This window comes from Primulina tabacum, chromosome 15 (assembly GCF_025594145.1).
Source record: "Primulina tabacum isolate GXHZ01 chromosome 15, ASM2559414v2, whole genome shotgun sequence".
Lineage (NCBI taxonomy): Eukaryota > Viridiplantae > Streptophyta > Magnoliopsida > Lamiales > Gesneriaceae > Primulina > Primulina tabacum.
In genome coordinates, this window is record NC_134564.1 from 15,825,737 (window position 1) to 15,839,684 (window position 13,948).

A 13,948-nucleotide genomic window follows, 5' to 3' on the forward strand; every position below is an offset into this window, starting at 1 on the left:
TTTACATGTTTATTTTATAAATGAGGTAAGATAATTATTTATTTAGAAAATCTTTAATAATTCCGCTAAAATATGAATACGAAATACGGGCCTTTACAAGAGGGCCTTATCCTGGCAGGCAGGGAGGGCTTCCCAGACATTGACAAGGCCATTGACTCCCTTCCCCAGGACGATGCTGCTGAGATGGAGGCTGAGAAGGCTCCCGAGGAGGCCGGGGAACAATCTAATGCACATAGGAATTTAGAATAGGATTATAATATGTACTTTTCTTGTAATTTCCGCCTTCGGGCTCTCCTTAATGAATTTTTTATTTTCCCTTCATCCCGGTTATAATAATTACTTACCATATATTCAGCACCCGGTCTTCTAACATAATCACAATGTTCATATAAAAAATTTCTAAGTGTTCGAGGGATAACCGGGAACTTCAATAAGCAACCGGGCTGTTAAGCCTTTGAATCCAAACAATAATTCTTGTGCTTTCTTAAGAATCAAGGCACCGAGCCTTGGGCCGGGGAACATGTCCCGGGACATGAAAATGGTCGAGGTGTGGTTCCCCGAGCCAGGGTGTAGTGCCCTGGGCTTTTTAAGAACCAAGGTGCGGAGCCTTGGGCTGGGGAACATGTCCCGAGACTTGGGAATGGTCGAGGTGTGGTACCTCGAGCCAGGGTGTAGTGCCCTGGGATTTTTAAGAACCAAGGTGCGGACCCTTGGGCCAGGGAACATGTACCGGGACTTGGGAGTGATCGAGGTGTGGTTCCCCGAGCCAGGGTGCAGTGTCCTGGGCTTTTTAAGAACAAGGGTGCGGAGCCTTGGGCCGAGGAACATGTCCCAGGACTTGGGAATGGTAGAGGTGTGGTTCCCGGAGCCAAGGTGCAGTGCCCTGGGCTTTTTAAGAACCAAGGTGCGGAGCCTTGGGCCAGGGAACATGTCCCGGGACTTGGGAATGGTCGAGGTGTGGTTTCTTCGAGCCAGGGTGTGGTGCCCAGGGCTTTTTAAGAACCAAGGTGCGGAGCCTTGGGCCGAGGAACATGTCCCGGGACTAGGGAATGGTCGAGGTGTAGTTTTCCGAGCCAAGGTGTAGTGCCATGGGCTTTTTAAGAACCAAGGTGCGGAGCCTTAGGACGGGGAACATGTCCCGGGACTTGGGAATGGTCGAGGTGTGGTTCCCCGAGCAAGGGTGCAGTGCCCTGGGCTATTTAAGAAACCAGGTGCGGAGCCTTGGGCAGGGGATAATGTCTCGGGACTTGGGAATGTTCGAGGTGTGGTTCCCCGAGCCAGGGTGCAGTGCCCTGGGCTTTTTAAGAACCAAGGTGCGGAGCCTTGGGCCGAGGAACATGTCCTGGGACTTGGGAATGGTCGAGGTGTAGTTCCCCGAGCCAGGGTGTAGGGCCCTAGGCTTTTTAAGAACCAAGGTGCGGAGCCTTGGAGTAAACAGGGCTTTGTAACCCCCGGGTTAATTCTACAAGAAGTTTACACAATATTTCTTTCTGAGAAAACAGGCCGTTCATTATATCTTCCACCAAATAAAACATTTGTTAAGCATAATACTTCTTCAAATTAAATACATTCCAAGGCCTTTTGACAGAGCGTCCTTGGACATCTTCTAGATAAAAAGATCCCGAGCTAACTCTCCGGATAATTTATAAGGTCCTTCCCACCGAGCTTCCAGCTTTCCAACATCCCCAGCTGGGTTGACTTTCTTCATGACTAAATCCCCCACTTGGAAGTCTCGGATCCGGACCTTCTTGTTATACGATTTCATAACCCCATTGCGGTATGATTCGATTCGAATGAATGCTCGGTCTCTCTTTTCTTCTATTAAGTCCAATTTCATGGCCCGGCTTTAATCATTATCATCCGGGTAAGATTCTACCCGGGAAGAAGTTTGCCAGATCTCAACTGGAATGACTGCTTCAGAACCATATACCAAGTTGAAAGGAGTTTCTTGGGTAGGTGCCCGGGGAGTGGTTCTGTATGCCCAGAGAACACCGAGTAATTCTTCCACCCAATCTTTTCCTTTGCCTTGTAGCCTTGTTTTTAGTGCTTGTACAATAATTCTATTGACAACTTCTGTTTGTCCATTAGCTTGAGGATAGGCAACAGAGGTGAAAGATTGAGTGATATTCATTTTCCGGCACCACGATATAATCTCTTTGCCCTGGAACTGTCTTCCATTATCTGAGATCAGTCTTCTGGGCACTCCAAACCGGCACACAATGTTCTTCCACAGAAATTTCAAACTTCCTTCTCAGTGATCTTAGCAAAGGGTTCAGCCTCTACCCATTTGGAAAAATAATCAACAGCTACTAGTAAGAATTTATTCTAAGCCCGGGCAATTGGGAAAGGAACCACAATATCCAGGCCCCGCTGATCAAAGGGGCAAGATGCCCAAATAGGCTTCATGAGAGTGGCCGGGTTATGTTGAAAATTTGAATGATGTTGACAGCCCTCACAAGCCTGGACTACTCGAGCAGAATCTTGGCTAAGAGTTGGCCACCAGAACCTGGCAAGCATTGTCTTTCGGGCCAAAGATATTCCTCCGAGATGCTCAGCACAACACCCTTTATGAATCTCTCGGAGGACATAATCCACTTCTTCCTCAGATAAGCATTTTAATAAAGGTCCCTAGAATGATCTCATGTACAAGATATTATTTAAGAGAACAAACCTGGGAGCTTGTCTCTTAATCTTTTGAGCTCGAGCTTTATCCTCGGGTAATTCATTGTTCATAATGAACTTTATCAGAGGTGTCATCCAGGAATTCTCTAAGGTTGATAATACTTCTTCTTCAATAGAAAGGACCAACCAGGAAACATGCAAGACTTTCCCGGGTACTGACTTCTGCTAGTGAAACAGCCATTTTTGCCAGAGCATCAGCCTCTCCATTCTCCTCCCGGGGTATTTGTTCAATACTCCAATCCATATAGGTTTCTGCTTGGGCTTGAATGAGCTGTAGATATTTGAGCATCCTGTCATCCTTAGCTTCATAAACTCCCTTTATCTGTTGAGTGACCAGTTGTGAATCAGAGTACAAAATAATCCGGTAAGCTCCAATCTCCCGGGCAGCTCGGATACGGGCGAGGACAACATCATACTCGGCCTCATTATTGGTTACCCGGGAATCAATCCTTAATGCCAATTTAATCTTTTCTCCTGAGTGAGAGATTATTACAACACCTACTCCACAGCCCACAAGGCTAGATGCCCCATCCACAAATACTCTCCATACTTCTTCTTCCTCGGGTTGAACCATCTCGGATAAGAAATCTGATAAGGCTTGTGCTTTGATGGCAACCCGTGGTTTGTATTCAATGTCATATTCTCTCAACTCTACTGTCCACTTGATCATCCGCCCGGATACTTCTGAATGAGTCATGATCCTTCCAAGAGGGCTATTGGTAAGAACAATGATTTGATGCGACAAAAAGTAAGGTCGTAGCTTCCGGGAAGTCATGATCAAGGCCAAAGCAATCTTCTCTATCTCACTGTAACGGAGCTCAGGACCTCTTAGAGCATGGCTGACATAGCAGACAGGCTTTTTATATGAGCCTTCTTCTTTTATTAGAACCGAGCTGACAGCATATTCTGTAGTAGATAGATAAATGAATAGTTTTTCCCAGGGCTCGGGCTTCACCAATACAGGGAGCTCTGCAAGGTGAATCTTCAAGTCTTGGAAAGCCTGCTCACATTTCTCATCCTACCCGAATTGTTGGGCCTTCCTTAGAACCTGAAAAAAGGGATAACTCCTGTGTGCTGACCGGGATATAAATCGAGACAGGGAAGCAATCCTCCCGGTCAGCTTCTGTACTTCTTTGACAGATCGGGGAGATGGCTTGCACAACACGGATTTGACTTTTTCTTGATTTACCTCAATCCCCCAGTCTGTCACTATGAAACCCAAAAACTTGCCACTCTTCACACCAAAAATGCATTTGGCAGGGTTGAGCTTTATCCCGTAATGCATTAGAGTGGCAAAGGTTTCCTCCAGATCAACTATGAAATGTGCCGCCTCTTTAGACTTGTCCAGGATATCATCCACGTATACCTCCACATTCCGACCCAGTTTCTTCTCAAAGACTCTGTTCATGAGACGCTGGTAAGTAGCCCCTGCATTCTTTAACCCGAAAGGCATTACAACATAGCAAAATGTACCTCCCGAGGTGATGAAGCTGGCTTTATCTTGATCATTCTTGGCCAAGGAAATTTGATGATACCCCTAATAAGCATTCATGAAACTCAGCAGTTCAAAGCCCGAGGTGGAATCCACCAATTGGTCAATTCTGGGCAGGGGGTAATGGTCTTTAGGGAAAGCTTTGTTGAGGTCCCGGAAATCTACACACATTCTCCACTTTCCGGTGGACTTAGGTACCAGCACCACATTCGAAAGCCATGTAGGAAATTGAATTTCTCGAATGTGGTCGGCCTTCAGCAGCTCCTTCAACTATTCATCAATAACTTTGTCCTTTTCAGGACCAAAGTTTCTCTTCTTCTGGCTTCACCAGGTGAGATCCCGGGAAAATATTCAATTGATGCTCCGATATCAGGGGTGAGATCCCTGTCAACTCCTGTTGGGACCGGGCAAACACATGAATATTAGCTTTTAAACAATTGATCAGACTAACCCGGGTGGATGTACTGAGGTCCCGAAAATTCACAAAGAGGCAATGCATCTTGCCTAGTTAGTGCTAAAATCAAGCACTACAGCTCTCAGCATATCTTCCAATGTCTGGATCGTACGCTCTGACTGTCCGTCAGTCTGTGGATGATATGCGGTACTTAGATGTAGCTTCGTATCGAGAGCTTGCTGCAGGCTCTGCCAGAAGTGCGAAGTAAACCGAGGATCACGGTCTGAAACAATCGACTTCGGCACTCCGTGCAATCTGACCACTTCTCTAACATAAATATCGGCCATCTGGTCATATCTATATGTCATTTTGTATGGAATAAAACATGCAGATTTGGTCAATCGATCAATCACAACCCAAATCGCATCACAACCTCGGGAGGACCTCGGTAATTGTGTCACAAAATCCATGGAAATGTGATCCCATTTCCATTCAGGAATTGACAAACTCTATAACAATACTTCTGGTTTCTTCCTCTCAGCTTTCACCTGATGGCAATTCAAACACTTGGCTACAAATTCAGTAACATCAGATTTCATTTGCTTCCACCAATATTGTGTCTTCAAATCATTATACATTTTTCTGCCACCAGGATGAATGCTAAAACGACTGTTGTGCGCTTCTGCCAATATTCGTTGTCTCAAATCCGAAACATTTGGCACAACAAGACGATTATTCACATACAAAATACCATTTTGAACCTGATATTCCGATCGATGTCCAGCTCTGACCATAGCAATCGACTTCTATATATTTTGATCAACTTTCTGAGCTGCTTTAATTTTCAAAATCAGCTCTGGTTCAGCTTGAATAGTATATAATCTCATAGGTCTCCGATCTGTCTCAAATACTAATCCAGACAAACAGCAGTCTTCAATCAAATTTGAAACACCCATAGTCCATAAGGATAGAGAACATACCTTTCGACTCAGCGCATCAGCTGCTGCATTGGATTTTCCTGGGTAGTATTTGATTTCACAATCAAAATCTTTCAATAAATCAAACCATCTTCGCCGTCTCATATTCAACTCTGACTGTGAAAACAGATATTTCAAGCTTTTATGATCAGAATAGATTTCGAATTTCTCACCGTAGAGGTAATGTCGCCATATCTTCAAAGCAAAAACTATGGCTGCCAATTCAAGATCATGAATTGGGTAACGAGATTCATGGGGTTTCAGCTGTCTCGAGGTATAAGCGATAACATGCCCTCGCTGCATCAACACACAGCCCAATCCTCGGTGAGAGGCATCACAATAAACAACAAATCCACCAGTGCCTGAAGGAATCGCTAGCACAGGAGCACTGGTCAATCTTTTCTTCAATTCGAGAAAACTGGTCTCACATTCCTCAGACCAAACAAATGGAGCATTCTTCTGAGTCAACTGAGTAATCGGTTTGGCAATACTCAAAATATCTTTAATAAATCGACGATAATATCCTGCCAAACCCATAAAGTTGCGTATCTCTGGTACAGATGTCGGTCTCGGCCAAGAAATCACTGCCTCAACCTTACTGGGATCAACTGATATACCGTCTCCGGATATAATATGCCCCAGAAACACCACATGTTTCAACCAGAACTCGCATTTCGACAATTTAGCTTACAATCTCTCCGCCCTCAAAATTCGCAACACAGTTCTTAAATGCTCAGCATGCTCCATCACATTCTTTGAATAGATCAAGATATCATCGATGAAAATAATCACAAAATCATCGAGATATTTTTGAAAGATACGGTTAATTAATCCCATGAATACCGCTGGTGCATTCGTCAAACCAAATGGCATGACAATAAATTCATAGTGTCCATACCTGGTTCTAAATGCAGTTTTCGAGATATCAGAATCCCTGATTCTCAGTTGATGGTATTCAGATCTTCAGATCGATCTTGGAATACACCGAAGAACCCTGCAACTGATCAAATAAATCATCTTTACGAGGCAATGGATATTTATTCTTTACCGTTGCCTTATTCAGTTGCCGGTAGTCAATACAAAGTCTCATCGACCCATCCTTCTTCCTGACGAACAGTACTGGAGCACCCCAAGGGGATACACTCGGTCTGATATACCCTTTGGCCAGTAAATCCTCCAACTTGCTCTTTCAACTCGATCGGTGCCATCCTGTACGGAGCCCTCGAAATCGGAACTGTTCCTGGCATTAACTCAATGCTGAAGTCTAGCTCTCGAATCGGAGGCAATCCAGGAATCTCATCTGAAAGACATCAGCAAACTCACACACCACTGGCAAGTCCGCCAATGATGGGCTCGACTTCAATAAATCAACTGAATATACCAGGAATCCATCCGCTCCTTTCTGCAATAATTGAGTCATATTTATTGTAGATATCAAAGGAATTCTAGCTTGAGAACCCTTACCGTAAAATTTCCACTCCTCAGCCATCTCAGGTCTGAATCTCACTATCTTGTGGAAACAATCAACTATAGCTAGGTACTTGGTCAACATATCAATACCGATAATACAATCAAAATCAGATAAACCAAGCACAATACAGTCTAACTCAATCGTATGCCCATCGTACTGCAGTATACAAGATTTCACAGACTTCATCGATATTAAACATGTCCCTAACGGGGAAGAGACAGACACTACCGCAGACAATGACTCAATAAGTAATGCATGACTCAATGCAAACCTCTCAGAAATAAAAGTATGTGATGCACCAGTATCAATCAATACGTATGCAGGATAACCAGAAATAAAACAGTTACCTGCCACAACATCATCAGGTGCATCCTGTGCCTGCTCCTCGGTCAAAGCAAAAACTCGGGCCTGCTGTATAGGAGGCTGGCCCACTATCTGGCTTCCTCCTGGCCTCTGCTGTGACTGAGTAGACGGTGCTGGCTGAAAAGAATGAACAGCAGATGGTCGTCTACCTGTCTGAGCCGCTGATCCAGATGACTCAGCTGTCTGGGATCCCGGGGCACCTCTCTGGGGACACACTCGGGCAAAGTGTCCCTGTTGTTTGCAGATACGGCAGCTGCCAAACACTCCTCGGCACTGTTCAGTGGGATGCTTCCCTCCACAAGTATTGCAAATAGGCCCAGTATAGCTCTGGCTCTATCGAGGACTCCCAGAGCTAGACTGAACTGCTTACGGACTTCTTGAACTGCTTCCCTCTAGCCTTCAAGAAATCCTTCTTCTTGCTACTGTTGCTGCCACCTTCAAATCGAGGAGGTTGTTGCTGTGGTCCTCGGTGCTGGAAGCACAAACGAAGCTCCTCTCTGTCTCATCAGACCGGCTTTGGCTCCCTTGGCTCTGTTCAAGGCGTCGGTAAAATTGTTCGGTCTCCCAGTGTTTACCAACGTATATATTTCCGGGCTCAGGCCGTTAATGAACTGATCTGCCACGGCCTCGTCATGTTCCGCCACATGTGGAGCAAAGCGCAACAGTGAAGAGAACTTGGCCACATGTTCTTCAATGTTTAGCTGGCCCTGTCTCAAGTTGGCGAATTCGGCTCCCTTGTCCTTCCTATATGACACTGGAAAGAACCTCTGATAGAATTCAGTTCTAAACACATTCCAGGTAATAATCGTACCTCAGTGTTCCAATGCCCTCTTCGTCGTGATCCACCAGTTCTTTGCAACGTCATGTAACTGGTGCTATATCAGTTTCACCTTACTCTCATCAGTGTACTCCAAGGACTCAAACAACATTTCAATATCATCCAGCCAATTCTCACAATCCACGGAATTCTCCGTACCCTTTAAGGTTGGTGGATGGAAAGACTGGAATCTTTTCAGTAAAGTCTCCATGGGTGTCGCTGTCACATCCATTGGAGGATTCGATGTACTACCTGTTCCGGTACTCTTCTCGGAGGTATATCTGATAATTAAAGAGGTTAGTAATTCCAACTACCACATATCAGTTTCAATCTTCCTCGGATCATCTTACAGCTGATCCATTCCAAATAATACACTATACCATATCAAAATCAGATATTCAGACAAACATGTATTAAAACAGGAATTCATGCTAGCAATCACAAGCAGGAAAGAAAACCTCAATCTACCCCGCTCACTAGCTCCTATCTCAGTCTCAAGGATCTATCGCTCTGATACCACCTGTTGTGGGGACCCGGACGCTAATCAATTCTTAATCGTCATCAGGATCAATTTACTAATCAAGTAATTAGGATAATAATTTTTTTTTTTTTTAGTGCGGAATGTAGTGAAATTAAACTAATATACAACACAGTATATAATATAGTACATGTCCTGTACCGTCTACAACTAAATAAAACTAAGGTTCAACATCTATCAAATGTCACAACCCTAGATACATCGAAGTCCAAGGTCTCCACTCTATCAAGATCTCTCCTCATCTCCTGGCTCCTGCTCCTGCTCATGGTCCTGTCTATCTCCAAGTGGTGTAACATGCTGAGAAACTTCTTTCCTGGCCATAGCTTGCTTTATTGCATCGGATACAATTTTTTTTAACTCTTCCGGGGTCATGGTAATGAGATTTGGCCCGGCATTATGAACACCACCATGTCTCAAAGTCTGCCCTCCATCTTCCTGGGCCCGAGAATTATCTTGGTTAGTTCTTCTTGTACGAGCCATATCAACGTCCTAGCCTCAATTTCCCACAGATGGCGTCAATGATGAGACCTCGCTGAAATGGATGAGCCTGGTAAGGGGCTCCGACGGATTAAATCAGTAATTTATAGAGTTTAAGAATTTGAGTGAATGTAATGGCTTAGATTAACTCCTGCAAAAGAAAGTAACTCGTGAATGGGCGCCGGAGGGATGTCCGGCGTAGCCACTCCGATGCTAAAGTCAGCAGGTTTTCAGATGAACACAAACAATATTTGAGAAAATATGTAAGTGCTTGAGAGTTAAAGGATTTAAGAATCTATAAATGACATTAATACTTGTTATTTATAGTAGAAAATGGGGTAGGTACCTCGATTCCAGAGCCACCTACTAAATATGTCAAGTCGGCTACTCATACTTGTAGCTTCTGATAACTTCTAGGACACTCCAAGCCCAAGTTTTTCTGACAGATTAGACTGCCTGTATCAATCACACTCGAGTATGGTGCAAGTTTCGAGGTGACCCGGATAGTAGAGTAACCGGGTGGTTGGTGGAGAGCCTGGGCTAATGATGATTGACCGGGAAGAGCCGCAGTGCCTGGGAAGAGAAGATTTGCCCAGGTCTTCAGGAAAGTAACCGGCACATTGGCTATGATCTGGGCTATCCAAGTAACAAACCGGGTTAATGATGACCCGGATCCTTATGGGGGTATCAGGCATCATGTTTCTTTTTGAAATCGCACCAAATTTTTGACAATTTTCACAGATCTTGCTGATTTCGTTGGTGTCTTTAAAAAAGTTGGCCAATAAAATCCACACTGCAAGATTTTTGCAGCCGTTTTCTTTGAAGAAAAATGTCCTACGCATGCTTCTGAATGACAAAATTTAATAACACTACTTACCTCATTGTCGGGTATGCAACGTCGATAAATTTGATATGAACAATACTTGAACAGATACGGATCATCTCAATAAAAGTTTTTTACCTCATTCAAAAATTTTATTTTATCTTGGGAACTCCATTGCGGTGGACATTTACCCTTCACAAGAAAATTTACTATGTTAGCAAACCAAGGTGTAGTATTAACTGAAAATAGATGTTTATCAGGAAAATTATCATCAATTGGTGTCATTTCACAAGATGATCCTTGTAGAGCCCCAAATCAGTACACGTAAAATCTATGCATTTATTTAATTGTTCAATTATTTATTTAAGTTTAAAATGATTTATAGCGATGCATAATCTATTTAATTTTTATTATTTTAAATTATTTATGTTTTTGTGATGCACGTTAAATATTTTCTTGAGTTACATATTTCATGCGATTATTCGATGCGGGATCGAGGAAATGAGACCGGCGACGATTTTGGCAATTTTAAAACGTGGTACTTTATTTTAAGTTAGGGTTGGGGCATTTTAAAAGATTTATTTAATTTTTAGCATTTTAAAAACCTATTTTAACTATTAGGTGATTTTATGATTTTAAACTTTTAAATATTTAGATCTTGTGCATTTTATTTTAAATTAGAGAATTTTATTAGAATTTAAAGGTGAGTTAATATTTCAATTAGTATTTTAATCAACATTCGTAGTTGTGTAATTAAGCAATAATTTTCCCTCTAATTACCCAAACACACGCACACACCCTTTTTCCCACACACACACTCACGTAAAACACACACACACATTTCTTTACACTTTTATTTCAGATTTTGAGAGGTAAAAACCTAGGGTTCATAGAGAAAACTCAGCAGCCGCCCCTCCTTTCAAAGATTTAGCAATTCTCGCCCTTTTCTTCAAGAGAAATCGTGTCACGTTCGTCCCGGATCAATCCTCGCATCCTTCCCGCTTCAGTGTCGTCGTTTCGGTAACTTTAAAGATTAAAGGCATGTATAATATTTTGTTTTTGCATCGATCTTGTTATATTATATGTTCTTATGTTTATTATGCGTAAAAATCCATGTATGTTGCAAAAATTTGGAGCAAAAAATTTGTTGGATTGGTTTTGAAACGATTTTAGATCTGAAAACTCGAAATATGTTGTCATTTTAAATACTGCGACTTTTCGGTCGATTTTCTGGAAAACTTTCAACATATAAAACGTAGAACTTTTTGATACCTTCGATTTGACAGTAAATTAGAAATATTTGAATAATAAATGAGTGAGTTATGATTGTTTTTGTGGGACTGCACAAACTGCATTTTTCTGAAAATGTGTTCTTGAAGTTTTATTGTTGCAGGCTTTGTTGAGGATCGACGGGTGTTGCGACTTTGATTGTTGCACTCCCAAGAGCAGGTTGTCCACAAGTAGTATAATTCGGTGAGTCCGAATATCGTATCCACAGGGAAGCTAAGGTAATTACAAGTCCACTACAATGTCTTTTTATTTATTTATTTTTTTTAGTTGTTTGAATTTTCAATTGGTAATTTTTAATTGTTCAAATTTTAATTAAGTAGTTGAGATTAATGGATCCACTCTTGGTATTTTAATAAAGTTAAAATCAATGAACATTATTGAAATCCACTTAATAAAATGGTTCCAATATATTAAATAATCATATTTATATTATGTTATATATTATTATCTTATAAGTATATAATATATACCAAAACTTATAAATGTTGTCAAGTATTTATTGTGCTATATATATATTTGTAAACACTAAATCAAGGTTCCCACTTTAAATGGTTGGTAAAACCAAACTAACATTTAAATGGTACCAAGAAATTAATATTATGATATATTTATATATAGTAAATCAAGGTTCCCACTTTAAATGGTTGGTAAAACCAAACAAACATTTAAATGGTTCCAAGTAATTTAATATTATAATATATTCATATATAATAAATCAAGGCATCCACTTTAAATGGTTGGTAATACAAAACTAACATTTAAATGGTTCCAAGAATTTAGTGTAACATATAGCAACAATAAATGAAAACTACCATTTCTAAGTAGACTTTAAAAATGCTTAAAGAAATAAATATAACATAAACAATAAATAATGATTAAATAATATAAAACATAGATTCTTACCTTTTAGTAACCTTATTATCATGCCAAGAGTTTCACCTTTTCATCTCAACTTTAGGAAGTTAGCTATTCATTATTCAAAGTGTAAAACTTTGAATATGAAATTAACATGCTAATTGTATTTAAATGAAGAAATAAAGGAAAAATATAGAGAGAAATATTATGAACTCAAAGGTTTGTTCATAGAATGGGGGATATCTCAATACATTACAATGCACCCCTATTTATAGCCAAATTTAGGGAGACAATCACAAATAAAATATTAATTTTTTACACATAAGTCTTCATTGGTGTTCCAAGATATTATATTATATTACACATCACTTTTGAAAATCTTCTTCTCCGAATTTGCTTCTTCACATAAAAAGAAACATGTGGATAATTGAGTTGTCTAGATGTGGTATTTTTTTCAAACCATTTGACCAAGTAATTTGAGAGATATGGTCAAAATACTAGAGCATGGTAAAACTGTCACTCCTTTGGTAACTTTATTTGTTGCTTAATTTAATCTCAATTGTGAGAGGATTTTTATCTCATGCTTGCCACCAATATTGTAGATATTAACATCAACTTTCTACAGGTCCAAGAATCATCTTAATCCCATTTGCAACGCCAAGTTTGTTCTTGTTTTATCGAACCTGTAAAAAATAGTAAAAACTTGTAATTACACAACAACTTATATTTTATACAATTTATTATAAAACATATCATATTTAAACATTTAATAAAACAAAAACTATATATTTATATTATAAAACATTTAATTAATATACAATTTTTATGTTTATCACACCTCCCAACCAGCTTATTGCTAGTCCCTAGCAATTTAAGCGTTAATGGCAATACAAAACATATTGATTAATTTAAATAGAAATGTGATCAGAACTATCTAAGTGTTTAAATTAAATTTGAAAACTGTCAAAGTTATATCAAGATCATCATTATTATTATTTAGAAATAATTTGAGATGATCAATTCAAAGCTTATTTCAGATAGTTAAATGTACACGGCCTTCAGAAATTCCTAGTAAGAGTCTCAACTCCATATCCTCACAGGTTAATAAATGTTTCAATTTATGGCAACGATTTCTCTCATGGAGTTGGAATACAGATAAATGCTCAGAAAAATGGTTTACAGAATGCAGACAGACAAACGAGCCAAACTAATCAAAAGATAGAAAATCTATTGATTCAAAATCTAGTTGTTCTTATTATATATTTTTTCCTGATATTTTTTTTCCATAACATCATGGAATCAGACTAAGTTTATGCTTCTTGACCACATATTTATTTAATTTGTACAATAAATTTCTCTCTTTCTTTTTTTTTATGAGAGATATATGGGTCGTAGCATATAAGTTAAAAATTACAAAGATATTCAATATCTTTCTTTTTGTATTTTTCTCCTTTTTTTTCAGGAAATATCATTTTTTTTTAAATAAGAACTCAAAATCTAAACAATAGATAGTCTCTCTCATGATCAATAAAGGCTCGAAAGCTGTTTTCTCAGTCCTCTCCACTCACTCACAAAATATGTGTGAGTTTAAAATTTTAGGCACTCTTATAAGGTATATCTTGGACCATATACTTTAATACCTGATTTTATCATAATGGTTAATCACTCAAAAAGATTTCATAAATCATATTTTTATATTGATCAGAATATTAAAATTGACTTTTTTTTCAAATAAAAATTTAAACATTCTTAAATAGATTAATGCATGT